Source organism: Pezoporus flaviventris, unplaced genomic scaffold, assembly GCF_033815535.1.
Source record: "Pezoporus flaviventris isolate CSIRO_AGI_PZ_B2104156 unplaced genomic scaffold, CSIRO_AGI_Pfla_v1 ptg000023l, whole genome shotgun sequence".
NCBI lineage: Eukaryota > Metazoa > Chordata > Aves > Psittaciformes > Psittacidae > Pezoporus > Pezoporus flaviventris.
This window is the reverse complement of record NW_026892571.1, coordinates 12,771,323-12,797,653: the sequence shown is the minus strand read 5'-3', so window position 1 is coordinate 12,797,653 and position 26,331 is coordinate 12,771,323. Positions and strand designations below refer to the sequence as shown.

The following is a 26,331-nucleotide window of genomic DNA, read 5'->3' as shown; positions in this document are numbered from 1 at the left end:
TGATTCTGCAGGGCTGGGGTTGTCTCATACTGAATTGTAAAAATCTAATTCTTCGTCCCTTTCTTACTCAGCATAAAGCTGATAAAAGAGTTTAGTTGTTTGTGCTTCAAATTTAACAGAAGTCATATGCTTTAGCAGGAGCTTAATTACATTTGCTGTAGAGTTCAGCCACCTCTTCCAGTTTTGTTTTTGGTTTTGGTAATTTTAACCCTCACAGTACTGCAGGAACAATCTGCAGTACAGTTGAATAATCCCTGCTCAATTCCTTCTCAGCCCTTATAATACCGATGGTGCTGATGTACCAATATAGCAGAGCTTCAGTGACTGAAGAAGAGGAGAGGAGGGAAAGTCCAGATTTAGAAGTTCATTGACATGTGGCCCTTCATGCCACTGCAAAGATCTCAGTGAGATGCTGTTATTAGGAGGCTCGAAGGGTTTGTGTAGTCACAGTGGTGAATGAAGTGCAACATAAAAGTAGTGGGGTTTAAACCAGCTTTAGAGGACACTGGAACCAGTCTGTCTGTCAGCATGGAATCACCTCCCTCGGTTCTCTGCAGGCTTGTTTTCACGGTATTGGTGGGGTTTGCCTTCTTCTCTAGAATATTCATGTATTTAACAACACTTTTCAGCTTGTTAAAAGCGTACTGTGTCTTTGCCTCTGGGCACTTGAATATCAATTAACAGTATCAGTGTATTCTATGTAGGTTGAAAGGAAAAATTCTTTTCCTCTTATAGGTCTAGTGAACATCAAATGAAATTCAACCCTCTTGGGTTGCTGTTTTGTTGTCTTTTTTTTCCCCACCATCCTTGTGCTTTGCGTTGGTGTGAGTGAATGTTGGTGTCTGGGGATTATCACTCATGCTGATGGATTTGGCTGTTTGTAGTCCGCTGGTGCTGAGGTTCTCCCCTAAATACCTCTTTGTATGGCTCGCTCCCTGTCAGAAGCCAAAGTTGCGAACCCTGAACCTGGGGATATCTCAGGCTTGTTGAACCACATCTTTTTGGGCTGGAGCTAGATCCAAGAGCCGCCTGTACTCAAAGGTGTGGGAAGTTTGCATCTGGAGATGGATTTCAAGTCTTATATTTGCTTGATTTTCCCTGACTCCTCTGTTGAGTTACCCTCTACTACTGTGTGGTTGCTCTGACAGGGAAGACAGAGATTTCGTAATTAGAAGTCTTCCATCATATGGTGTCCCTCCTGTGTTTCATCGCCAGCTGTCTTCCTGGGGCTGAAGAAGCTTTGCTTTTACCATGCTTCACACAGCATTAAACTGTGTAGAAAAGGCTAAATATTGTAGGTCAGATGCTGCTTTCCCTTTGCCTTTTATCAGCCTAGAGAGTAATTTCACTCCTGGGATAGCACTTTGCTCATGTTAACTCCTGCATGACTGCAGGAGGCTCCTCTTCCTCCTCAATCCTCCTGGTCCTCTGGCACAGAGAGGACTGTTTACAGGGGATTATTCCCATAATGGGCTGATTGTATGGGACCACCTTTCCCTCTCCATTTTCGGGTGTTTTGGTGGGTTTAATTCCAGCTGCAGCATAAAGGCACACAGAACATGTGTTTTTCTTAAGGAATCCTAAAAATGGGAATGACAATTAGATCTTTTATCATCAACATGCACTTTGACTGTAGCTAACCTTTCTAGATATTTATCTAATAAAACTGAGGCTTTGTGCAGTATCCACAACACCAAGAGGCATTCTTTGAAGATGAACTCCTCCTACCTACTTTCTTTCTCCATTTCTATTTGGAGATTCTCCTTACTCCACTTTTATCCTGCGAGGGAGGAATTTTCTGAGCCTGAAATGAAGAAGCAGCCCCTGAGGGGACTTTAATACAGAGAGGTTACAACTTGGATGATAATTTGGGTCAGTTTAAATGGCATGTGGGTGTGGGTTTAAATAAATAGCTTTAACCTTTAGCTTACTGATGGAGCTGAAAATAGATACAAGGTTGGGCACATTGGAAGAAATGTGTACCATTGCTGCCAGCATTACTTTGAATAAATAGATCACTCTTCAGGGCTGTCAAGGCAGCACCTTCGCCAGTAACAGGAAATGATTTATTTTTTCTTTTTTTAACCAGCAGCCAAGTCTAAAAGAAGCTCTTACTTTGTTTGATGGCTTTGCATTCATAAGCCTGTACTTTGCAATTTGCTTCTATCAACTGGAGTTTAAATACTGATCATATGTGTTATGATTATGGTTATGTGATTGGCCAGTTACACCTGTATGTAGACTTTCTCTAAACAGTTACGTTGTAAAGGCAAAAATTAGAGTAGGTATGAGCTCCTTCAGTTTGCATCTACGGGAGGACAGTAAAATTACAAGCAGAACTCTTATGCTTGAATAATAACATATATCTGGAAAAGAGAAAGCTGTTCCTTATTTGAGAGGAGTGAAAAATCTGTTTAAAAATCAAAGAAAAGAATCACAAAGCACATGTGATGGAAACATTTTGTTAAGGTTTGAACGTGTAGCTGAACCTGTGCTTGGAGATGCCTGGTTGAGCTGTGCTTCCCCTGCCCTCAGCTCTAGGCCCCAGTCACACAGTTGATGGAGAGCTCCATCATGTATCAGAAGCACTGGGAGTCTGTGTCATAGCAGAGACAGCTTGGAAATCACAGCTTTTTGGTTGCTCTGCCAGGGCTGCTGGGCTCTGCCTCCATGGCACTGAGCAGGAGCGCTGTGAGGACTGGAGCACAAGATGGGTCTTCGGGCTCACTGCTTTGGAAGTTGGGACCTGCATGCCCCCTAATCCTCTGATTGCTGTGTCTGCTTTGTCTTCGTTGCCAGGCTGCTTGGTGAGAGCACTTGGAGCTATAGGAAACAGCCTGATAAGTGGCTTGGTCGCAGTGAACTTCTTGAGGAAAGAAGAAGCTGGTGTTGGGTGTCAGAAGCTTGAGGAAATGTGGTTTCTGGTTTATCTTCTGCATGTACCAGGTGGTGCCTGTGAGGAAGGAAGCTGCAGGTTGGGCCTGTTTTATGCTCATGGGTTGATATTTTGGTACTAAACAGCAATGTTGTAAACGTTCATTGTGTCCTACAGCACTAACCCAGTCAAGTAGCTGAGCGTCCTCATTTTTCAAAGCTGGAGCTGCATTTTGTTTGCAAAGGCCAGTAGTATTAAACCACAGCCTACATTGCCTGCTCTTAGTAATGACGAAGCTCAGCAGCATGGGAATTGCCTAGATAAATAAGATGCTAATAAAGAACTACCAACTTAAGATCTTGTAAAGGCAGAGAGATTTCTTGGAAGAGTACAAAGCTATTTTTAGATGCTGATTTGCTCCTCTAGCATAAATGTAGGCATGATAAAATATGCAGATAATGTTTCATAGTAACCATCTTCTGATAGATAATAATGGGAAAGAAAAATAGAGTTGTAAGTTTGGTGTGGGCTGCGGTTTTAGTACCATTTCCTTCTGCAGGTTGTTACTACTGGCTATACCTGCTAAGTAGCAGGTATGTAGTTGCAAAGCATACTAAAAAGACAAATAAGTACATTTTCACCTTATATGCTTGCACAGATTGGTACCCTATTACAAATGGATTGCAAGCTTGTGTAAAACGTACCACAATCTCGACCCTATGTAACTGCGTCATGCCATGACAGTTTGAAGCTCTGTGGGAAGATGTTTTGGCATACATTTCCATAATGAAATACCTTAAATTTGCTTATGCAAAACATATTGGAAATGATCCACTAATGTGTGAGCAGATTTTGCAAGGAACCTACCTCTTACAAGAGCAGCACATTGGTCTGAGCTTATGATTTCATATGTAGTGGGTGTGGAGTTCCTGAGGTTTGGGGACAAACTGAAACTAGGTGCCACCAAGGACAAAAACTCAAGAGCTGAAGTCCAAAAGGTTGGACCTCAGTTCACAGCAGTGAGACCATTCAACATACAATGGTAAGGACTGAAAGGGAGATGCTTAGAAAGGTAGAGAAATTCTTCCTTTTCAGGTTATCTGCCGACTCTGGTGAATCAAGATGAGAAGACAATAGCCCAGGTGGTTTAGTTATTCTATAACTGTTGCAATGGTTTCTCAAACCATTCCCTGAAGCATCTGCTTTTGCTACTGTCTGCTTCAGGTTTCTGGACTAAACAGAGTACTTTTCTGATGTGCTATGGCAGATTTCAGATTCTAAATATCATACAGCGTAATCCGAAAGGACACAGCGATATCCCCTGCAAGGTGTTTATCTTCCATGCCCTGGGTGGTTTTGTGGCTTTATGTTCATCCCTTGGAGACTTCTACACTGCTTATCAGTGGAGTGTTCAAGGATCTGTACCACTAGCGAATGTCAGGCACCGCGAGCAGTGAAGGCTGGCTGGGTGTTATCGTCATCTGTAATTCTTGTACTGAAAGTGGTTATGGTCAGTGTTCTCTTTCCTTGGTAAGAGCGATATCAAACATGTCCCTACAGCTGTGTGTATGAGTACCTGTGTATACATGCCGGGGACAGCCTGCCATCTGTATGTATATATATATGAATTTGTGTGTGTGCCTGTGTAGTTTGATATATAACATGGGCAGGTGTGAATTTTCAGTTGCCTGCAGAGAATATAAATGCAGGTGTCTGTATGTGTAGCTGTAATGAGTTAGCACAAATACCAGAAAGATGAATATTGCAGGATGCACTTGGGAGGATTGGTGCCTCCTGCAGCTTCAAAGGCTGTCCTGACTAAACTAGTTGATGTGCAGAAATAAGCAGTTGACTTGTCCTCTGACATGGGAACTCAGGTTGGGATGGGGAGGGTGAGTCTTGGGGCGGGGGGAATGTTGGTTATTCATGTAACAGTTTGTATTAAGTAGGCACTTTCTTGTTCATTCCTTTTGATCTTTTTAGACACCCTAATTATGGATACAATCTTAACAAGGATGGTAAAGGGCCTCAGGGGTTATAAACTTGGAGGAGAGGTTAAGAAAATGTTTATATTCATCAGAATAGAAGAGATTAAGAGGGGTTGTGACCAAGGTGTACCGAATCCAAAACGTATTGAAGAAAAATTGATGCCACCAGAATATTCAAGAGAGAAACCGTGAAGACAGGGTAGATGGAGGGTAGGTGGAGGGCAGGTGGCATTTTGATTGGAATTGGTTGTGGGATGTTTTTACAAGGGTATTGTTCTAAGTGAGGAAAATAACTTGTGCTGATCAGTGAGCTGTAGCAACAGAGCTTAGGACTTAGATGTGTTGATGGCCAGAAGTATAGGATATGTCATGTATACGCCCTCGCCAGGACAGCTCAGCCTCTCTGTGACCTGTTTCATCTCTTTGCATCTTTCATAGGGACGAATTCAAGGTTCCTAATGCCTGGTGGCTACCATGTTTTGCACAATGTATATGGCTACCTCAGGCGCAGAGCAGGGTAGACTGGCCCCCGAAATGCAAGGGTGATGTGGGAGATACTTAGTCCTGCTAGTTTAGGAACTGTTTCTGTAATACCTAGCTTGGACAATAAAAAAACCTAGGGCACATTCAAACCTTTTACCCAGTCATATTGCACTAATACATTTATATACTTTCTGCATGTATGCACGCAGCCCACTTCTCAAACTTCTTTTATTAAATCATATCTATATGTTTCCCCATAATTCCATTCAAGATTTAAAGCCAAAGCTTTGCTTAATCAATCCAACTTAGTGCATTTCAGTCAGTTTAGCTGACCATGAAGTAAATTGCTAGTTCTTGGCTCTGTTAAGTGACAGCAGTCAAAGAGGAGAAAGCAGCTATTTATAGATTGTTTTTGTTGAATTTGAAAATCTTTTGTGAAGGAGATTTCAGTGATGATTTAAGAAAATGCATTTAACTAAGCCTAAGGAAGCTGTCAAGCTCCTGCCAAACTCATACTGGTTCTTGAGATTCTAAAGTTAGCTAAAGCTGGTATAGCTGAAGAGTTTAGTCTTCAGCAATATGTGGGGGTAAGTTTCTGGCTGCGTGTAGAGGGCATGGGGGCTGTTGTCTGATTATTCATGCAGTGTGTAACTGCCTGGAAATGTGGATATTTGCTGTGTCCCTTCTAAACACTGCATATGGAGAAAAATTGAGAGGCTTTTTCTTCACCCCTTCCCACTGCTTGAGTCCAGCTGTGCATTGCTTGCAGGGACAGATGCTGGTGTAGTAGGGTACATCTTCTGTGCTGGAACTGTGTATGGGAGGCATACTGTGGTTTCCAGAGCTCCTCTCCCTCCCGTTCTCGTACCCAAGTCCCTTCTGAAGTCAGTACATCTAAACTGAGTATCAGTCTTACTAAAAAAATGTCACAGGGAAGTAGCATGGTTACAGAGAGGCAAGGACAGAACAGCAAAGTCAGTTACAGCTCTGAAGAGTTATGAAATGACTTACAAAATCACTGGATATAAGAGGAAGGCAAAAGTCCGTCAGTAAGAAAGAGAAGATGGAAATACCAAATGCCATTATTTTGCACTGCTCCTCGCAGAAAGGTTAATAATTGTGTCAGATCTGTAACAGCATTCCCTGTAACAAGGGGTTATGAGCAAAGGCAAGAACAAGATGAGTATTTAGATAAGTGTGATATATTTGGGTCATCATAGACTTCTGAAATGTACCCACTGAATTATTCACAGTGACTCTCAGAAGCTGATGGAGAACAGGGCAATTGTCAGAAGCCTGAAGGAAGGCAAATACAGTACCTGTCATTGCAGAGGACGGTACAAGGGAAACAGGTTTGTAAAGACACAAAAAGATAAAGGGCAAATGATTGAACTTGCATATACCTGTGAGCAGCAAATAATATCTAACATGCTTTTTTTAAGCCTAAACTAATCTAACTTCTTTCTCTGATTCGGTGACTAATCCAAAATAAGAGAAAAGCAGAAGCACTTTTGTCTCACTTAAGCACCGTGTTCTTGTGTCTGAGAGAAAGCTGAGCTCAGACTCGTAGCTTTCAAACTTTTTGATTACTGGGTCAGTAGAAGCTTTTAGCAGCAGTGCACATTCGCAGGTAGCAAGGAATGAACTGGCCAATGACTCCTAATGGCTACACAGCTGATGTTAAGAACATTTTAAGAGCAGTTTATGAGTATTTAACTCAAATGTCATTGGACATTTTGGGCTTGGGATGTGAGAAGGATCTGCCTTAATTTTCATTAGTTGCTTGCATGATGGACAAGAAAGTACATTTCCCAAGTGTGGATGAGCCCAAATCTTAGAAAAGAAAAAAAATTGAATATATGCAATATAAAGAATTGCTGTATAGGGACCATCGCTTCAGGAGACCTCAGGGGATGTCACTGTAGATGCCCAGACTGATGGGGAGCCAACAGAAGCTGCTATGACACAGTGTTCACAAAGGATGTATGCAACCCTAAGAGGAAGAAGCCACAAAACCAGCACTAGCACTACTAGTGTTAGTCTGTACTGCTGTACTCAGAAAATGCAGCAGCTTTACTGGAGAAGGGAGGTAACCTGGGGAAGTTGGAGGGAATGGTACTGCCACATTCGGGACTACTTTAGAACAGCTGCTTAAAACAGAGTTAGGGGCTCTTGTTACCAGACTTAAAGGTGTGCAGACAGGTAGAGTGTTGCCTTGATAACAGAGCCAAAATTTCAAAACCTCTATACACAAATGGTGATTTGGAGGAATTTATCCAGTTGTGAATCCAGTTACAGTCCTGATTTAGGAAAGCATTGAAGCATCTGCTCAACTTTTTCTCTGACAGGTTTTAAGCAGGTGCTAAAAGCTCTTCCCTGAATAAATTGCTTTTCTGAATTGAGACCCAATCAAACATATGCTTGTGTTACAAAAAAATATATGCGGTAGCATAAATTATCTGAAGGGGGAGGGGAATGTACATTAAGATATATTTAAATGTCTATTTTTATAAATGCTTTCCCTTAATTTCAGTTGCTGTGTACAGCAGTATACTCTTCTTCTTTGCTTTCTCTCTACCTTCTCTTTCCCCTGTGTACTTACTATGACAGAGTTTTGCCTTGGGCAATAGCCTGTACTGCAGTGTAGCATCACGTACCGAAAACCTAACTAACACCATGCAGAAACGTAATAGGTGAGCAGAGGATGGGAACTGAGAGGTAAGCCTTTAAAAAGTTGTCTTTAAGACAGTTATTTTAAAACACTCCTCATGCTTTTGCAAAAAAAGATTACAGAATAGGCATTCTGACATCTTATATGAGCACTGGATTTATGCTCTGTAATAAATTTATCCATAGGGTGCTGCGTTGTTGTAATGATAGGGGATGATAGTAAAATTAGGAGAATTATTAATGACCCAGCTGGAATGATTTAACACTGTGATAACTAAACTCTAACCTAATACTCAGTGTTTTCATAGAGCTATTTACAAAGCACACTGAATGTGAGAGTCTGAGGGGAATCTTCTACAGAAAACAAAGTGAAACCCTAATCATAAACAAATGCCGTAGTGTGTCATTAGGGGGATTAAGTGGCTTGAAATTGATGTTGAAGGCATTTTGGTTGATTGTTGCTTAAAATACCATGTGCTTGACAATTATCTCCTGGTTGCCAGTCTCTCTTCTGCTAGGAGTCTGTCATGCAGTATTACCCTTGTTTACCAGCGCTGCCTCATACCAGGTCTTTATCTGTGAGGTTTGCTGCTTCATGTCAGAGCTGATGTGGATTTTGCAGTCTGATGTGTTGGCACCGACTGGTGCCAAACCATTAATACCTTAATGATAGTGAGGGAGACACCAGCAATCAGTGGGCTGAAACCAAAATGGAACAGCACAAGACTTCTGGAGTTTGTTGAAATGAGTTTCTTCTATAGCTTTTTAAACAGAAGGTATGGGTTTTAGTTTGAAATGTTTTGGTTCTGGTGTGTTTTTTTTTCCTAAGAAATATATCTTATAGTTTTTTTAAAGAATATAAATTTCAATAAAATATTGCACAAATAAATAAGTTTTTTAATTGAATTTAACTCATAATAGCTCTCTGAATAATTAATCTTAAATTTTGACTTTTGGTCTACTTTTTAAGTAATAAATTTTTAGAGATAGGAAAATCTCTTCTGACCTGCTTAATGATTCCTTGTTATCTCATTGGGCTGTGCTTTTTGGGGAGGAACAAGCTGCAGATATAACTTAGACAAGTCAAACATTTCTGAGGCAAAGCTGAGGAAAGTGTCACCTTTGTATCTTGGTGAGTGTCACTGCATAGCTCACTTTCCAGTCTGATCAGGCTATTGATAAAAGCCAACAGAGGAGTGTGTTGCACAAAACTAACAACATGCACATATATATACATGTATATACATACATACGCTGACACAATGGAAGAGAGATGGTTGATTCCATGACTGTTTAATGTCTATAAGCCTGTTGTAGCCCTGAGCACAACAGGCAGTAGGACATCACGCTGCAATTCTGATTGAAATCTAGACACTAATGTGGAGTCTTGCAGTGATGACAGCAGCCTTTTGGTCAGGGCTCACTAGAAAGTAAGCAAAGTACATGCTTTTACAAGGGGATAAAGAGAAACTGTGCAAGTAGCTACATGGAAATCTGCATATGGAGACTGAGGGTCAGACAGTCTTCATGTGCTTGTGTCTAACTTTTAGGTGCAGGAATGTCTGAAGCAACCTTGGCACAGAACCCCCATGCAGTTCTGGATGTGTTCATGGAATAGCTCCAGTTCCAGCCTGGTTTAATGTACTCACCTGCAATATCACTCCTTGTCATTTTGGGGGAATTGAATGAAACTGTCAAAAAAATGTGTGTCTTCAGGTTGGATTTGGGTGTGAACAAATCCTTCTGGATCTTGTTATGACACTGTCTTGTACCCATACAGCACTGTGTTATTCTGACCTGTGTTTATTTTGTATTTAGATAAAATCTGCGCTGAAAGATACGGGTGTGTCTGCTCTGTTGGCATAAGGATCAATGTCCTGCATAATTTTAGAAAAGTCAAATGGTGGACGGACTTACGATCCTGGCTCGGGTCTCTTTTATTGTGGTGGGAACTGACACATGGACAAAGAAACCCCAGGTTTTCAATTGGAAGGTTTGGGTTGGTTTCCTTCCCCCCTTCCTTATCAGTTTTATAATAACAAAATGCAGACAGCAGAGGAGTTGCAGGGAAAGATAAAGAGAAGCAAAGTTGACCCATTCCTTCTCACGTAAGATGAGATGTGGAACCCACCGACCTGCCTGTATTGGACGCTTCTGTGCTTCCTCTGCAGTACAGTTACCATGGTTGAAAGTTTAGACTGTAATCTATATCTAACCAACTCTGTTTTGAGGACACCAGCATAAATAAGTATTGAACATACTAGTTACTGGCTCTGTGAGCACTGTCTCAGGGTTGGCTTTCTCATTCAGTTTATCTTGTGCCCTCTGCAGACCAGTTATTAGCAGCCCTCAGTCAAAGGGGACTTTCACACGAGTATGAGCAAAACTGAAGATCACAGCAGTCCATTCTGTCTCATGCTGATGGCCATGCTGCTCCAGCTCTTTAGTAATCCAGCCACCCTCTGGGAAAGTCACATATTTAAGGAACATGAGCAGGAAGAGAAGGTATCTACTTTGTGCTGGAGTTGAAAGACGCTGCCAAATGGAATTAGAATTTCTGTCTAGACAGCAATCAAAATTAGCCTTTCATCATACATTAAGGTAACACTCAAATTGTTCTGTAAGCATTAGTAACTTAATTGTATTATTTTGAGAATGCGTGCATAAATACATATTGAATATGTTAGTTATCTTGCATATGGAAATGAAGCTAAAAGGATAGGGAGTCCTCACTGCAAGGTGTTGTGTTTCTTAACAGCCCTGCTATTCTGGCTGTGAGCTGGATTATTTTAAGATACTGTGTTTGCCTTTTTGGTTGATTTAACCCAGCGTAGTCCTTCATTCAGTGAGCATTTAAATGACCAGGTAAGGCACAATGTACAGACCAGTGAAAGTCCATCACACTGCATAAAGGATTTTGGGTACAGAACAGTAAAGGAGCTTTCTCTGAGTCACAACTCACATCTCTCTCAAGGAAAAAACCACAAAATATTTTGAAAATACTATATGTAACAGACCGTAAATGAAAGAAATGTACTTGCATATCACAGCAATCCGTTAAACACGCACAACCTGCTGAGAGATACAGCAGTATCATTCCTGTATAAATCAGTTCATAAACTCATTTTTAATTTTTTGGCAGATTTATGAAGCCAATTATCTTGGTAATAAATATTCAGCTTTAATGGGCAAGTAAATAATTAATGTTATTGCCTTTGTAAATTTAGCTTTTCAGTTATAAATTAACATAATTAAAAGAGTAATGTTTCAGTATGCATTTTACCAGCCAATTCCAAACCAAGCAATTAAACTGTAGGTTTTCCACATCAAATGAGTTGAGTTTATAATGATATGAACTGTAGGCATAAATTTGTGTTTCATGGTCAGATTCATTACAAAAATATGAAAGAAAATAGTCTGCAGTAGATGTAATCAAGTATATAATTTAAAGAACTATTAATGTATACTTTAACTACTTTTTGTTGTCTTTCTACAGTGAAATAGAAATGGGAAAGCACGCTTCTCATCAGTCTCTGGCACTGGGATAATTGCCCATGTGTAACTATAATGGCCACTATAAAATGGATGTCACTGAATAGTGGTTGTAACATCTTTTTGTTGGATTGAGCAGAGATCTGAAAAGATAAAAATTGCTCTGTAGTCAGTAGCTCAAACCCCATGCAGACTTAGAGCAGATGAGAATTTGATCAGATGTTTTCTTTCTCATCTACTTCATGTATATTTGCGATGCCTACATGCCATCTTCCTGTGTCATCCTTCAAGCTTAGTGAGTAATCAGAGTAGTGATGCTTTTCTTATAAGAACTGATGAATTAGCAGGAATATGTAGCCTTTTCTAATCTAAATGCAGGTCACATCATCCCTTTCTGTAGCAGTTCTAGAAGAGCAGAACATGTGGCTGTAACTTGAGGTTGGCTCAAGAGTTCAGGAGGTTGCATCAGGAGTGCTGAATTTGCTTGTGATACGATTAAGGGGCATCTGGAACCGTATGGCTTCTGAAACTTAGAAGCTTCAGGGACATCAGCCTGTATGAACTTAGGCCTTTCTTAATTGGGAATTCCACAAGAGCATTTCAGTTTCTTGGAGTGGTGTCAGCTTGTGACTTTTAAAGTAGACTTTACTACTTGTCATTAGAAGTGGAAGAGGCCTGAAGTGACTCTAACGTGTATAGTCACTCACACACACATATGAAACCTTGAAGTCTGAAAATTCATCTCTAGTCAGAAAGCCCCCACTGAAACCCCAGAGCTGTAGACACTGCTAGTCTTGCAGCCTTCACAGATTATCATGTGCTGAGCAGTCTATTTGTAGCTCTTAAAAAAAGTTTCTAAGAGCAGCATTTCGCAAACTGCAAAAGGTTTGCGGATTTGTAATGAGTTTCTTGATGCTCAGGCTTGCCCACATCCAATTCATTGACATTTCTCCATACTGTGATTTCATAGTTACTTCATGTCTCAGAACCCAGTGGGCAAATTCATCACTGACAAAACCCACTGAAGTCGGTGAACTTACACCAGAGACAAATTCAGGTCACTGAAGTTTATTTTAGTGGTGTTCAGAATGTTTGCAGTGCTATGCAGATAGATGGCTGTAGGCTTTTCTGCAATATCCAATTGTTTAAGGGTGAGTGGACTGAAAAAATAATGCCTTTGAGATGAATTTGTGCTAATTGAATTGTATACATGCAGAGCTGCAGTATGGTTTTGATGATATTATGATGTGGGTTTTTAGAAGGACCTTAGAAAGAGGCAAAGCACTCTGAACTCCCATGCATGATTTATATAGAATTTTATTTCCAAAGAGATTTTAATTGAACGTAATTACTGGCTGGCTGATGAACCATGGGTGGAAGAGAGGGGGTCCAACCACCTGATGGCACAAACAGTTCTCATAAGCACTGCTAACTCTGCATGTCAGTGTGTGTCTGTAGAAGATGAATATTTTTGTCAGTGCTAGGGCCCATTTCTGTCTCAAATGATGCTCTGTTATGAATAGTTTTCATCTCTATTTCATTATTATACTTTGGCCATGTCCAGGTTTAGATGGGGCTCAGGTGCGTTGTATGGTTTCTTTGCCCATGGTGGCTAAATGAGTCTTTTCATCTCACGCCAAGCTCTACCTGGGCTTTGTGACATATTTCTGGCTGGGGTCTACTAATTATGGACTTCAAACAGAGTCAGCAGTCTTGAGCTGTGTCTGAAGAGAATTCAGTGGATTTCATAACAAGGTTATTCTGACCCCCCTTGCATTTGATAGTCTACTTTTAGCTGCTTTGGTTTTCAGCACAAATCGAAAGATTGCTCTGAGACTACTGAGCACCTAATGAGATTGAAGGCAGTTCAGACACTTGCTGTTCAGTCTGGCTCTGCCGGGTGCTGTAATTCTGCTAGGATGTATAGCACACCAAGGAAGCCAGCTTTTACCAACGGAAGCAGTGTGACACTGCCTTATTTTATGGGTGGATATAATATGGATTATTTCAGATAGTTTGGTGACTTGCTGGGAAAGTCCCTCTAACCTCTCTCTGAGAGCAGACAGCAGGAGGAGTTTACATGGGTGAACTCAAGATGTTTCTCACATGATCCAAGGTAGGGATGCCTTCTGCATCAATACTGGATTGCTTATTGCTTTGCAATTGTTATTGAAGGTTTTCTGTAGTTCAGCATTTAAGACTAGATGGCCTGGTCTAGGAAGCACAGACTGAAGCAGTGTGTGTGCTTGGAAAGGGGAAAAGATATTAAGGGAGTCTTGATTTGTAATTACAAACGTATTGGTGGCTATGTACCGAAAGGCCAGCTTCTGGTGCTTGCAAGTGCTCCTCTTTGCTTGTGGTCCTTTTTAATTTCCATCAACTTTCTCCAGACTCCTTAAACTTCTCCTAGAAACCCTGCCATCCTCCTGCGGCCCCAGGTCTGCTCTGGCTGCTTCTTGGCTCTCCGCTGCACTCACCCAGCTCTTACAGACTGGTGCAGGCATCCATTCACCCTTGTCTCCTCCCTGGTGTTGTGCCAGATCTCTGTGTGCTGTCTTCTGCATCCTCCCAGCACTGTCCTTTATGTACTAGTGACAGTTAAAGCACTTAAAGGCTCTAGAGGTTTTCCAGGTTTTTATGCTCGTTTCCATCTCAAGTTCAGTTTTCTTTCGTCAGATATACAATGCACGTACCAAAAGCTGTATTTCAGAAGGTGGGTTGGTGCTTTTCAAGTGTCAGTGAATCTAATATATTTTTCAGGCCAGCATACCGGATCTGTGCACCAAATGAGGCTACCTCTGTGTGTCATGCATGGACTCTGTTGATTCTTACCTTCCCCCTGGGTTGTAAGAGTCTGAAACTGCAGCAATGGGTGGGTCTTCCAGAGTGAAAGCACACTGTATACAACAAATGTATTGTTTTTCCTTGGCTTAAAGCAGTGAAAGACAATCCCCTTTCAGACTCTCAGGAAATGCACCAGCGTTTGAGGCCGTGGGTGGCTTTTAAAATCAAAACATTGAGCATAATAATCTGAATTTATAATGGAAAACCCTGCTCAGATTCTGGCTTGACAACTGACTGACAGCTGTGTGTCCTCCAGGTGCCACAGAATCCAATATACTTGTGTTTTCTCTAACACTTGGTATACCAGCTTATCCCAATATGTTCCACAGAGATAAACAATTATGTTACAGAGTTAAATAAATAACTTTAGAGATAAGTAACCTTAGCAAAGGACGAAAGCTTTGCTTAGCAATGACATTTAACAGTAGATGGAGATATGCATTTATTTATTCATTTTCCAACAGAAAATGGGTTGGAAATGGCAGTAACGCAAAGCAGAGTATCTCTGAAGAGTGACAGATTAGGACAACAAAGGCAGTTGTTTCTTATGACTGGTCTTAATGCAGGCCAGTAATAAATCTCACCTATTCAGTGAGAGCAGAATGCGGCCAGTTCCAGAACGACTGGGAATTTTCCTCTTAGAGTATTCAAAAGAGAGAGCCCCTGAACCAAAATAAAATAAAGGGTCAGAAAGAGGGTGAAAGCACATCCGAAGGAGATACAGAATAAGTCAGTTTTGGGTGGGAAAATGCAAATGCACTGAGTTCAGATGAGATTAAAGTTAACAGTGGTCAAGTTAATACCTCTGATACAAAGAAAGAGTAGTATACTATGCTTATAAAAAACTTAGGCTTTCATGTCGTGATCCTGTAACACAATCCACTTATGTGCGATCGACTGTGCTGTAAAGAGGTATTTGAAACTTCTAGTAGTAAATAGTGTTGTTCATTCTGGAATGTAGCTGAACTATGGAATGTAGAAAACATATCCCAGAATAGTTTCAGTGCATGAACTTTGCAGGAGTTTATCTTGGAATGGATCCAAAAATATTTTTTCCCCCTTTTAACATAATTTATTCTGTATTGTTGCATATATCAATAAATCTTGTTTCCCTTGGGTCAGCTGGGGTTTTCACAGCGCATCCCACCTCTGCAATGCTGTGGTTGCAGAGCAGAGCCCTCACCGTGGTAACACCCTGGCAGATGCGTGTGGTTGTGTGAGCCCCAGGAGGAGCAGGGAGCCTGGAAATGAGATAACTTCCAACATGTGCAAAAAGTCTGTCCCTGGCTCAGTGAAAAAGGGGATAGGAAAAGGGATAAAGGAAAAGAAAGGCTCGCTTAGCTGTAGCAATGAATTAAGCATTCTGCCATCCAGAATTTGGAAATGAAGCCTTTTAGCAAGCTGGGAACAAGTTAATGCTGATACAATGCACTTTGGGCTGGAAAAGCATGCTTCAAATTTGCTATGAATAGACCTGGTGGAGCCAGTTACACCAGACTCAATGTGAAAGTAAGGCTTGCAGTTTAACCGTGATACTAAGATGAGTGACACAATTGTTTTCTGGTTAGATTCCCATTTTAAGTTAGAATAAGAGGAGATCAAGTGAGTTATTGTCATATCAGCGAGGTATCATACTGCTGCCTCTGGTGCAAACCTGTCAGCTCTTGGAAGAATTGGGTTTTTTTCATTACTCAATTATTTTGAAGATCTCACCAGTTAAATGCAAGCTGTTTGATACTTGTTCTCTCCTAAATCCAGGAACTCATTTAAGCATTGTCTTTTTTTTTCCATGACTGTGCTTCCAACCCTTTGAAAGCATTATTTGACAAGGATATATGCATTCCTATAACTTTATCATTGCTTTCAATTGAACTGACAGAAGAAACAATAATCTCCTAAAAGAGCTTCAATACAAGGGCAGATGTAAATGTCTCAATCTAAGGAGCCCAAGAGATCTTATTTTATAGTGTAACCAGACTGGAGGAGGAGGAGTAATAATAATAAAACCCCGCAGTTCTATAATGCAGTGTTAGCAGCTAGACAGTTAGACAGTAGCCTGCAACTTAATGCTTTTGAACTTGAGAAGCAGCCTTTGCTAATATAAGCTCCTTTCTTCAGCAGGCAGGTTTTATTTGAAATTAGAAACATTTCCTCTGCATTTCTTGGATTTCATTTCCAGAAATTATTTACTCATACGCAACAGCAGCAAGACTTGTGCAGTGTCTTAGCATTTTCTAACCTAGCAAGATATCCATCATACTTTTGAGCCTTATAATGTAACATTAATACTATTATGATGGGTCAGTACATACAACAAGCATGGTTAACTACTGCTTTTGTTTCCTTTTTCCTGAATACCTTTAGTTTGCACTTAGATGACAAAAACCAGCACAGATTTTCAGCAACATTGCAGCATTCCATTATATTCATCTCGGTTAATGTATTCCTCATTTTACTACTCTCGCATTCTTTGAGTTAATTTTCCAAGGAACTCAATCACACCACCAGCCTCCACCAAATTTCCTCATCATAGATGTTATCACTTGAATTGCAGTTCTGCTATTTCACTATTCGTTTTGTTGGCAGGGAAGGGAGAAAAAAAGCCCTGGAACAGCTGAGTGCCGGTACTGCTGGCGACTTCTGTTTTATTTATGTTTTGTACTGAGCCATCGTGAATGATAAAGGATGTCTGGGACAGGGCTGTGGGCAATACTGTAAGTGTTATAGTTGGAAAGGTGCCAGTGTTGCATTGCTACCTATTTTTTACCATTAGCTTTCTGGAAAGAGGGATTCAAAGTCTCATTTTATTCCCTTCATCACCAGTGTCACCCTTACACTAAATTAATGAGAGCTCTTTACCAGAGATGGAGCTGGCAGGATGATCCTACAGCTTCCTTGATGTGGCAGGAGCAGAGGAACAAATCCCACAAAAAGCAGAAGCCAGCTTCTCTTGGCTCTTGAGGTGTCAAGAGTCAGGAGCATCCTCTGATGCTTTTGGCTGAAGCTGGTGTGGTGGGATTGCTTTAAGCTCAATGTCCTGAAGCTCAGTAGAAAACAGTGCACTCGATCCTGAGGATATGGCAAAAGCAGCAGTCTGTGCTTTCTGCTCAGCTGTATGGGGACTACTGTCTAAGGCTGTAATTAGAAGATATACCTACTAATGAATTGGCATAATCCCCTGCTGTGTTTGGAGTCTGCTTTGGGATCTTTTTTCCTACACTTACAGAGGAGGTTGACCTTGTTAAATACTTAGCAATAAAAATATGTTTTCCCTTGCCTGTTTTACAGCCTTTCTTCGGGCTCTACCAGTAGAGCTCCTGTGTCTTAGTCAAGCATGTTTACTCAAGTTTAGTTATAGGGAAAAAGGAAAGTTACGAGGCTATATATGAACATGTTATGTGTGCCTGAACATGTTGTACATGTCTGTGAGGATGCACACACGTGGAATTTTGATTTCTTAACAGCTGCAAAGCAGTAAAACGAAATGATATTGAAGCAAAGACGTAAGTTTTCAATTATTTTTATGCCACCAGACTCTTTAAATATTTAATCTTTTCTATGCCCAACTAATTTCTTCAATTGCAGTTAGGTGAATTATAATGAATTTTTGATGAGACAAACTAACATTAATTTGAGTTATCTACCATAGTGTAATATTTGCTTGCAGATATGTTGTTCAGCTTCTGGATACCTCTTTTTGCCCTGTATAAAGTTCTAAATGCTCACCAGTATTGTTATATCTAGCCACAGGGTCCAAGCTGCTCCTTAGGCTGTATGAGAGCCAGATATAAAGATGACCATGGTGGTCAGCTAAGGTCCAACCACCTCCTGTCTCACCCTAACAGAGATCAATAGCTGGTGCATAAAGGAAAGTATGGAAACAGGACAAAGGTATAGCAAGGCTTCCTGTGAGAGTGACTCCCAGCCTTCATTGATTTGTGGTCTGGGAACATCTCAAGATAGAAATGATGTCTTCAAGTTTAATATTTGATCTGATTTGTTACATCTAAAGTATATAGTTATTTTGTATAATTCATGCCTTCTGTCAGTAAAGGACTAAGACTCCTCCAAGGGAAATGCTCTCTTTTTACTGGAAAAATGTCTTGTCTGCCTTTTCTGATTAATGAGAACATCTATATGCCTGCTTTTGTGACTTGAAGACTGAACTGATACCACTCAACTATGTTAATTTAGGAATGCACCCGAATATTCAATCCAGGGCTCCAGAAACTGAATGTAAAAATCTGAAGTGGTGGGATGAAAGTAATCCATAGTTTGCCGGCAGCTACCTCCACACATCAGATCAAAGCAGAATGGGGGGAGCACAAGATTTTTGAATCAAAACTAGCTGAAATAGTGGGATGTCTAATATATGGGGAATTTCTGTAAGTTCAGACTTGCTTTTGTGTCAGCTTCTGTAGCAGCTGCAGACTGAAATGAAGGGCATTTCATCAGGGATGCTGGTGCCTGCCTCTCTCTGCCACCATAGGATGGTTCTGGGGCTCTGAGGCTCCAGCAGACCACCATCAGCCCAGGCTTCTTCATCCCTCAGGGTACCTGCTCACTAGAGGTACCCAAAGTCGAGAAGATCTGAGGAGCTCTATGATGGGCTCTCCAGGTTCCTCAACTGTGAGAAGGAAACCAGCTGCCTGCTAGGACGCTGAGTCCAAGGCAGTAGTAGCTTACTGAATGTAAAGGTTTTTTTTCTGCAAAATCATGCAGTTTTGGACAACAGGACTGGAATGTGTTCTTTTTTTTTTTCCCCCCCTATTTTCCCCTGAAGGGTTCTGAGCCAACACAAATCATAGCTCAGTGTTCATGCATTATTTTTTAGTAGCCTTGTACCTTACTATGTTGCTGCTCTGTATTTGTGATGCACATCATCAGAGCTTGAAGCAAGCATGTTGCACTCAGGCTGGAGCATCTGCACCTTGTTCTTCGTGGGAATCCTGGCAACAGATTTCTTTCTGTTATGTTGCACCATCTCTCTTGCATCAGAGAGGTGGGAGTGCTGCAGTCATTGCATGGTGTCACGACCAAAGCTCCATATCTACACATCCTGTTACATGCCATCTTCCTGCATGTTCATAGCAGTCTGCATCAGGCAACTTCTTGGCTTGTTTTCCAGTTTGCTGCTGTTGTGCTCTCATTCCCGTAATGGAAGAGGCTGGCAGTGAGGGAATCTTGCTTTTTTTGTCCTCACCAAGAGCTGGAGGTGCATGCTCCTGCCTGTATGTGCCTCCTGTAATTGATGATCCACCCAGCAATGCAGGAATTCAGACAGTACAGAAACTCTATGCACATGCATAACAGCGTATTAAGGCAACATGCCAGCTCCTTCCCAAAGAGATTTGCTTCTGATGAGCATTGGCAAGCTGTACTAAATAGGAGCTTGCAAAACCGCATCTTTTCCAACCTGAGACTAGGCTCCTGCATTCAATTTGCAATGATGATCTAGTCCTATTATTGTTACTTCTGTTTCTCAACTCAGGTGATGCGGAGTTAATGCACAAAAATGTAGCACTGATTTTCTTCATGACTCTTTTTGCATTACAATTTATGAGCAAAAAATGAAGAAGTAATTGTAACTGTGGTCTCCTGAGATAGAAATCTCTTAAAAGCTATAGAACTTGGTCTTGGTGCTACCTGCAGATTGAACTAATGCAGCATCAGCCGTTTCTACACCCGTAAGTCATTCAGCAGCCATTTCAGTTGGCAGTCTGATTTTTCACGGTTACCCTGGAAGAGGACAGGAACTGTGAAGGCCCATTTGTGACCTTTATATCTGCATTCAGAGAGGCAGAAGGTCTGAAAATGTGTACCAAGAAATGCCGGGCTGGGCTCTGCCCTTCTGGCTCCTGTTGTGGGTATCTCACAAGCTGTAGAGCCTTTAGGTGTGGTATGCAGCATAAACCACTTCTACAAGATCCAGTGAAGTAATTAGTGCTAAGTAACAGGAATATATTTGCTTGTTCTCATCCGTGTGACCATGATTGTTATGTGGACTGCTGGTAAGAATAACATATATTTCTAAAAAAAGCCTTATGATGCTAACTTTCAGTGTGGATAGTTTTATATACTGATTACTGGAATCTGGCTTCTTGCAAGCCTGAAAGCTAAATGGGTTTTCCAGATAGCTCTAACCTGTTTATGGGTTCAGGATGTTTTTGTGAAGATGCAATGGAATCCTTCCTCTTGTGTAGGAGATCTCTAAGGAACAAATGTTAGAAAAGCGTCCCTGAGCCTGTTTTAAGGACACAAACTACAAAGCATATATGTATCCAACCTAGGGAGGTTGGGTCATTCTTTTTGCTTGGTCCTTGCCTGCTCTGTGAGCCTCTGCCTGGTCTGGCTTCACAGGCTGTGTGGTCCGGGTGGGGGAAGGATGGTCTTTCAAGTGTTTTCCCATATGTCAGGGATTAGGGATGATTAGTGCAGTGATAGTGATAAATACATGTAATTCTTGGTGCTTCTCTAAGGTGTTTGGTCACTGGTAGCATCACCGCCAGGTGGTTGTCTCCATTGCTGTCTTCTCACCTGGGTGTCTGCAGTGAGGCCCCCAGCTCCGTGTTCAGTGCCAGAGTCTGACCTCTTGGAGACACCAAGCGTTTCTAGCAGTGATAAGGAGCTGGAAATTGTGGTGATGGCGAGTCCCCACCCTCCCAGAAAACCCCAGGCCACTTACCTGTCTCTGACAGTTACTTTGGAGGCTGAGCTTTGGGACCCCTTTGCTGTGTGTTGGGTTGACATCACTGCTCCCCATAAACTAACTGTATGGTCCTAATGTGATTGACTGTTTAGGAGATTAAAATTCCTTGAGTGAGAGCCATTTTAAGAGTGCAAAGCATTAAGTCTGAGGTGATGTCTTTGCTTTTAATGCAGAAGCCCTGTTATTCTGCAGAAATACCATAATGAATTAAAGTATTCCCTATGGAGAAGTATATAACTTGCTTTTTTATTGTGATATCAGACTGGAATAAAAAGCAGCCTGGCTGGCATTCATTTCTTGGTGTAGGGACACTATTAAAGTACTGTAAAGCAAGAACAGCTTTGCACCATAGTTCTTGAATTCAAAGATTGCCCTCTGAAGGTGCCACACATGATGGATTGTCACAGACTCTTTGTCCTGCCTTGACATTTCATTCCTATCTGATGTTGTCTTGTGTTCTGCTCTGAATCTGCCAAACAACTGACCCTAGAATTTAATGCCACACCTTCTCTTCCCTTTTTCTGAACAGCATCGTTCACAGCTGAGGCTCTGAAATACTTGAGGACACTGCATCTTCCTCAGGGATACAGACAAGGGGGAGCTGGATCCTCTGGGGAGCTCAGAAAGGAATTGTGGTTGGCGGTCGCCTGAGGAACTTACCTTCACGCCAATGTTGCTCTGAAACGAGTTGTGTTCAACGTTCAGGTTTGGTAAGGTACGTTATTTCCCCCTTGCTCTTCTCTTTTTACACTTTTCTGAATGTATACGTATGGGGAAAATAGAAAATTGGGAGCCTTCATGTTTATTGTTGTATAGGTGCCACGCTCATACCGCCTCTGCAAATAACTTTTGCTTTCCCTGAATTTGAAGTGCATTCATCAAGATTGAAGTGGTTTTAATGTCTTGGGCTTGAGGGGGGTGCATGTTGATATCAAGTGCTTTATTGAACTAAATGCTTGATGATGGTTGTGATATACTGATGGTGATGTATGCTAGGTGATAGGCAACCGCAATTTGTAAGTCACACTTGTGTTTCATGAATGCGTGCAGTTCAGAGGGTCAGAGATGGAAAAAAGAAATGATGCTGAAGTAGCCCATTTGTAATACAGCCCTGTGCTTTCCTTTGTGCTTCATAGATTCTCATTGTTTGCCAAGGATGGAAACAGCACCAATTTCTGACATAATTGTATGTGCCTCCTTTGTTGTGTAGCACTTAAAATTTATGAATGAGTGGAGGTTCTTACATCCACAAAAACATTGCCTTGGTTATGCTGTAATATGCAACTATCTTTTAATAAGAAGTTGAGGGCCAAGTCTTAAAGAATGTATTGTGAGCAAAGCTTGTGCTATGGAAGCATTTAGGGCAATACAGCCTCTGATTCTACAGCTTCTTTTATCTAGGCCAAAGTATTTTTGTGAAGGCAATGTTTACTGGTAAAAACCTAAAATTTAAAGTGTTGGTTCCCAGAGCTCAGTAGAATTCTATCAGGTGATGCTATTCTTTTTCATTTAACACATGGATATTAGGTTCTGTTATATGACTGAACCAGCAGTATAATCTTGTTGAGAGAAGTACAGGAGGAACATTAACACCTGCATTTGGTGTTAGTGGAGGTGTGTGTGTGGGGGGGAGTCAGGGCTTTCTTAGAAGTCTCTCAGAAGCTGTAAGGAATCCAGGGGAGCTTGCATTCATTCATTCTGCTTTTGATCTGGGTGCACCAGTAGAGTTACCTCTGGAAACTGTATGCTCAGGCTCCCACGCTTCAGCAGAGCTCTGCTGGTCTGGAGACTGCCTGTCTCCAGTGGTTGCAGAAAAACAAGTTGGCTGGAATAGCTTAAATGAGATGCTGAACTTTTAAATGTTGAGGGTCAAGAAAGGTCTGTTCCAAGCGGAGCATACGCTGTTAATTTGTACCAGCATTTCATGAAAACACTGTTGTCAGGGAAGAGAGGTTCCCATCATTAAAACTGCTGCACTGCTTGCTCCGTTTGTCTGTCTGCTCCAGTGGCACCTGGTTTCTAGAAGAGGTTATTAAATGTTGCTCCTGCTTTTGTTATCATCTTCTCTTTTGTTTATTTCCAAGCTGCTGCTCTTGTGATTATAATACCTAAAGGGGAAGGCTGTAGGAGAGGTATTTCATAATCAAGAGGGCTTTTTTGGCTCTTGCAGAGAAATATTTTGCACTATTATAATGTAGAAATTACAGGTATTTGTTTATTCCCTGTTTTTCTGCAAGATTGCTAAGTGAAAGCATGTAAATCTAAATCTTCCTTGCAGTGAGTATGTGGGTTTTGCTGCCTATGCAGGGTGCCTCAGGGCATTCAAGGATCTGCACCAGAGCAGTTGGTTGCTGGTGTGACCATGGTGCTGACCCTGCTTTGAACAGGATGGTGTTAGATGGGCTCCCCATGTCCTTCCCACCTGAGTCAATCCAGCTCTCAGTCTAAAGTTCATGTCTCAGGCTGCAGCATGAGTAGTACTCCAGTGCAGAGGTTGTGCAGGACTTTGCAGAGCCTCACGGTTTCAGAGAACAAAGAGCATTTTCATACGACTGATTTATGCAAAACTATTAGCTAGGTATTAAATTCTTGGTTGGACTTTGATTATCATTTTTTGCATTTTATTTTGTCACTGTCAGGTATAAAAACTTGGCTCTGTTTAAGCTCACATTCATGGAAACTTGATCTTTGAGATGAAAATTGTAGAAGAGAAGATTGTGCTGGAATTTAAAGAGTTGGCAAGGCTGCTGTTCATTCAAGTAGCTGAGACCCCTTTAAATCCTTTTGCTTCATTTTGGGGGCTCATGCAAACTTAACAGTGTAATTGACTACCATCAACTATATCTGCTTCCATGATGCCCTTGTAAGACAGAAGTGCTACTTATCCTCATTTTACAGACGGTAAGTAAGGAAGAGTCACTTCTAGGTCACTTCTAAGCAGTAAACATCTGTCTCTGAATCTCATGCAATCCCTAGTGCAAAAGGTGCATCTGATACCCACAGCTGGAGACACAAAGATAACTCTGGCTGAGCAGCTGAATCTGTTCGGCAAAGCATGAAATTTGGATGTGGATCCTTCTGAGGTCACTGCTCTGATCTAAGCCAGTTTCTTCCATGTGTCCTGCTCTTCCAAGCAGAGGGGGTTTTAATTAAGTGGTTACCGTAACACTAGATGACATCAGGACCCAGGTTTGTTCTGTATCTCTGCTGGAAATGGCAACGTATGTCCAAATATTGTTAACTGAACTCATTCATCTTTGCAGCAGAATGTTGTTCGCTCATGTGAGACGATCAGATTCCCTTTTAGCAGCATTTATGCAATTGTGGTGATGGTAATCTTATTGTGTAAGGAAGTATTTTAAATGGATCTGTAGATAACATGCAGAATAATTACTTTTTTCCCCTTACATTGGTCATTAGTAGATTAATAGAATATGGTTAGTAAAATTCTGCTGAAAAAGCACATTTGGTAAATATGTAAAAAAAAAATTAGGTAGCCATTAAACATAGTTAATAAATTTTATTTTGCAAGTGGAATTGGAAAACCCTTGGTTCATTTAATGTGTTTTATGGATCTCGTAGCAATTAATTGTCTTCATTACATGGACATAAATCCTCAGTGTAATTCACCTTTTTTAGATGAATTGCTTTGGAACTTTTACCTTTGCTTCATTTAGGCTGCAGTATTATTTCTCTCTTTTAAAAGCTGAATTTCAACATCGCATTTTTCACTATTCCCACGTGTAAATCAGTTCAGGTTAACAAAATCTCTCTGTGTTACAGGGCAGTGCAGAGGTAGTGTTGCAACTCTGATGGTCTGATACTGGTGAAGCAGAGAACTTGCATGTTCAAGCCCTGCTTGATGCATAGCAGAGCAGTGAGCAGGTGTCATTTTCTCATTACCTATATTATATGGGCTGAAATCTGTCTCCCTTATGTGATTTCATTTACTGAATCAGGAGCAAACACTGATTTCATGTGCCTGTGGGTTTGTATGTCAAAATAAGACCTTAATGCAACATTCCAGTGTCTTGATGAGAGGTGCAAGTCTATTGGATGTGTCTGAAAATGTGCTAGTAAAATTGTCCTCCTATATTATTGAAGGAAAAGTTCAGCTGGAGCATCATGGGATGTCTGCTTGAGTTCCTGAAGTTAAAGTCAAAGCTGTATTTTGAAGAAAGTCTTTATTCTTCTTGATTAAATTGTGCACACTGAATAGGAGAAGAGGACAGCATTCAGGATTGCTTTTTACACACATTTTTCATCAGAGCTTGTTTGTATGAGGAACACTTATGCAAATGTTTTCTAGTGTTTCTCTGAACTATTTTGCCAGGATGAAGAAATAAAATGGCTATTAAGTTTGTATGTTTTATTGCAAGATCAGCACACTGGCTGTTAACATATCAATTCCCTTGATAAGATCTCTTCTGCAACCCTGTTCACTCAGCTTCTCCTGACAGGGCTCTTACTGAATCCATCAACCTGACACATATCAAAGCATAATTTCTGATAACAAATATATTAGTGTAAAATGAATTAAGAACCTGGTATCAACAGCAGAACTGAGTTGAATTTCTGAAAGAAAATAAACTCCAAAGCTAACATGAGATTCTTAAGATACTAATCACAGAGCAGTAATATAATAGTCCTTTACCTGTACTCTTGAAGTACTGAGAAGTCAATAGGTCTGCCTAAAATCATACAGATGGGCTTGTTGCTGGGCTGTCAGCCTGTAGCTCTGCCTTCTGGACTCTGATACAGTGAGGAACTGTAGTGTTGCTTCAGAGGCATGGTTTATTTTTTTCTTACAGGATCATAGAATGGTTTGGATTTGAAGGGACTTTAAAGATCATGTATTTCCAACCACCCTGCTACAGGTCAGGGACACCTTCCACTAGACAAGGTTGCTCAAAGCCCCATCCATCCTAGCCTTAAACACATCAGGGCATCCACAGCTTCTTTGGGCAGCCTGTGCCAGTGCTTCACCATTCTAATGGAGACCTTTCTTTTGGAGGACCAGTGACCGCCTTGTAATTACTTTTCACTCTGGCCTTTGAGAAATTTGGAGACTGAGGAGTGGAAATGCTAACTGTGAATGGAGTATCTCTTCTTTCTCTTAGAAGATGAAGCAATTTTGAGCCCCTTGTCCTCTGCAAAGTTGCTGCTTGGCAGCCCATGGGCTATGTCTTTGTCAGGGTCCAGCTGGGGTGGAAAAGGGCATGTGTTTCTTCAGGGTACAGATGTCCTGATATTACCTGGCTCAAAACCTA

The 26,331-nt window shown here is 41.1% G+C and overlaps 1 protein-coding gene across 12 annotated transcripts in view; it reads left to right on the top strand.

Annotated features, from left to right (window-relative positions):
* Nucleotides 1–26,331, top strand: part of SGCD (sarcoglycan delta) — a 376,562-nt gene that overhangs the window by 152,424 nt on the left and 197,807 nt on the right. For all 12 annotated transcript variants that reach the window (XM_061456832.1, XM_061456830.1, XM_061456825.1 and 9 more), the window contains one exon: nucleotides 21,591–21,776. The gene's annotated coding sequence lies outside the window, so the exon portion shown is untranslated. The remainder of the gene's footprint in view (nucleotides 1–21,590; nucleotides 21,777–26,331) is intronic.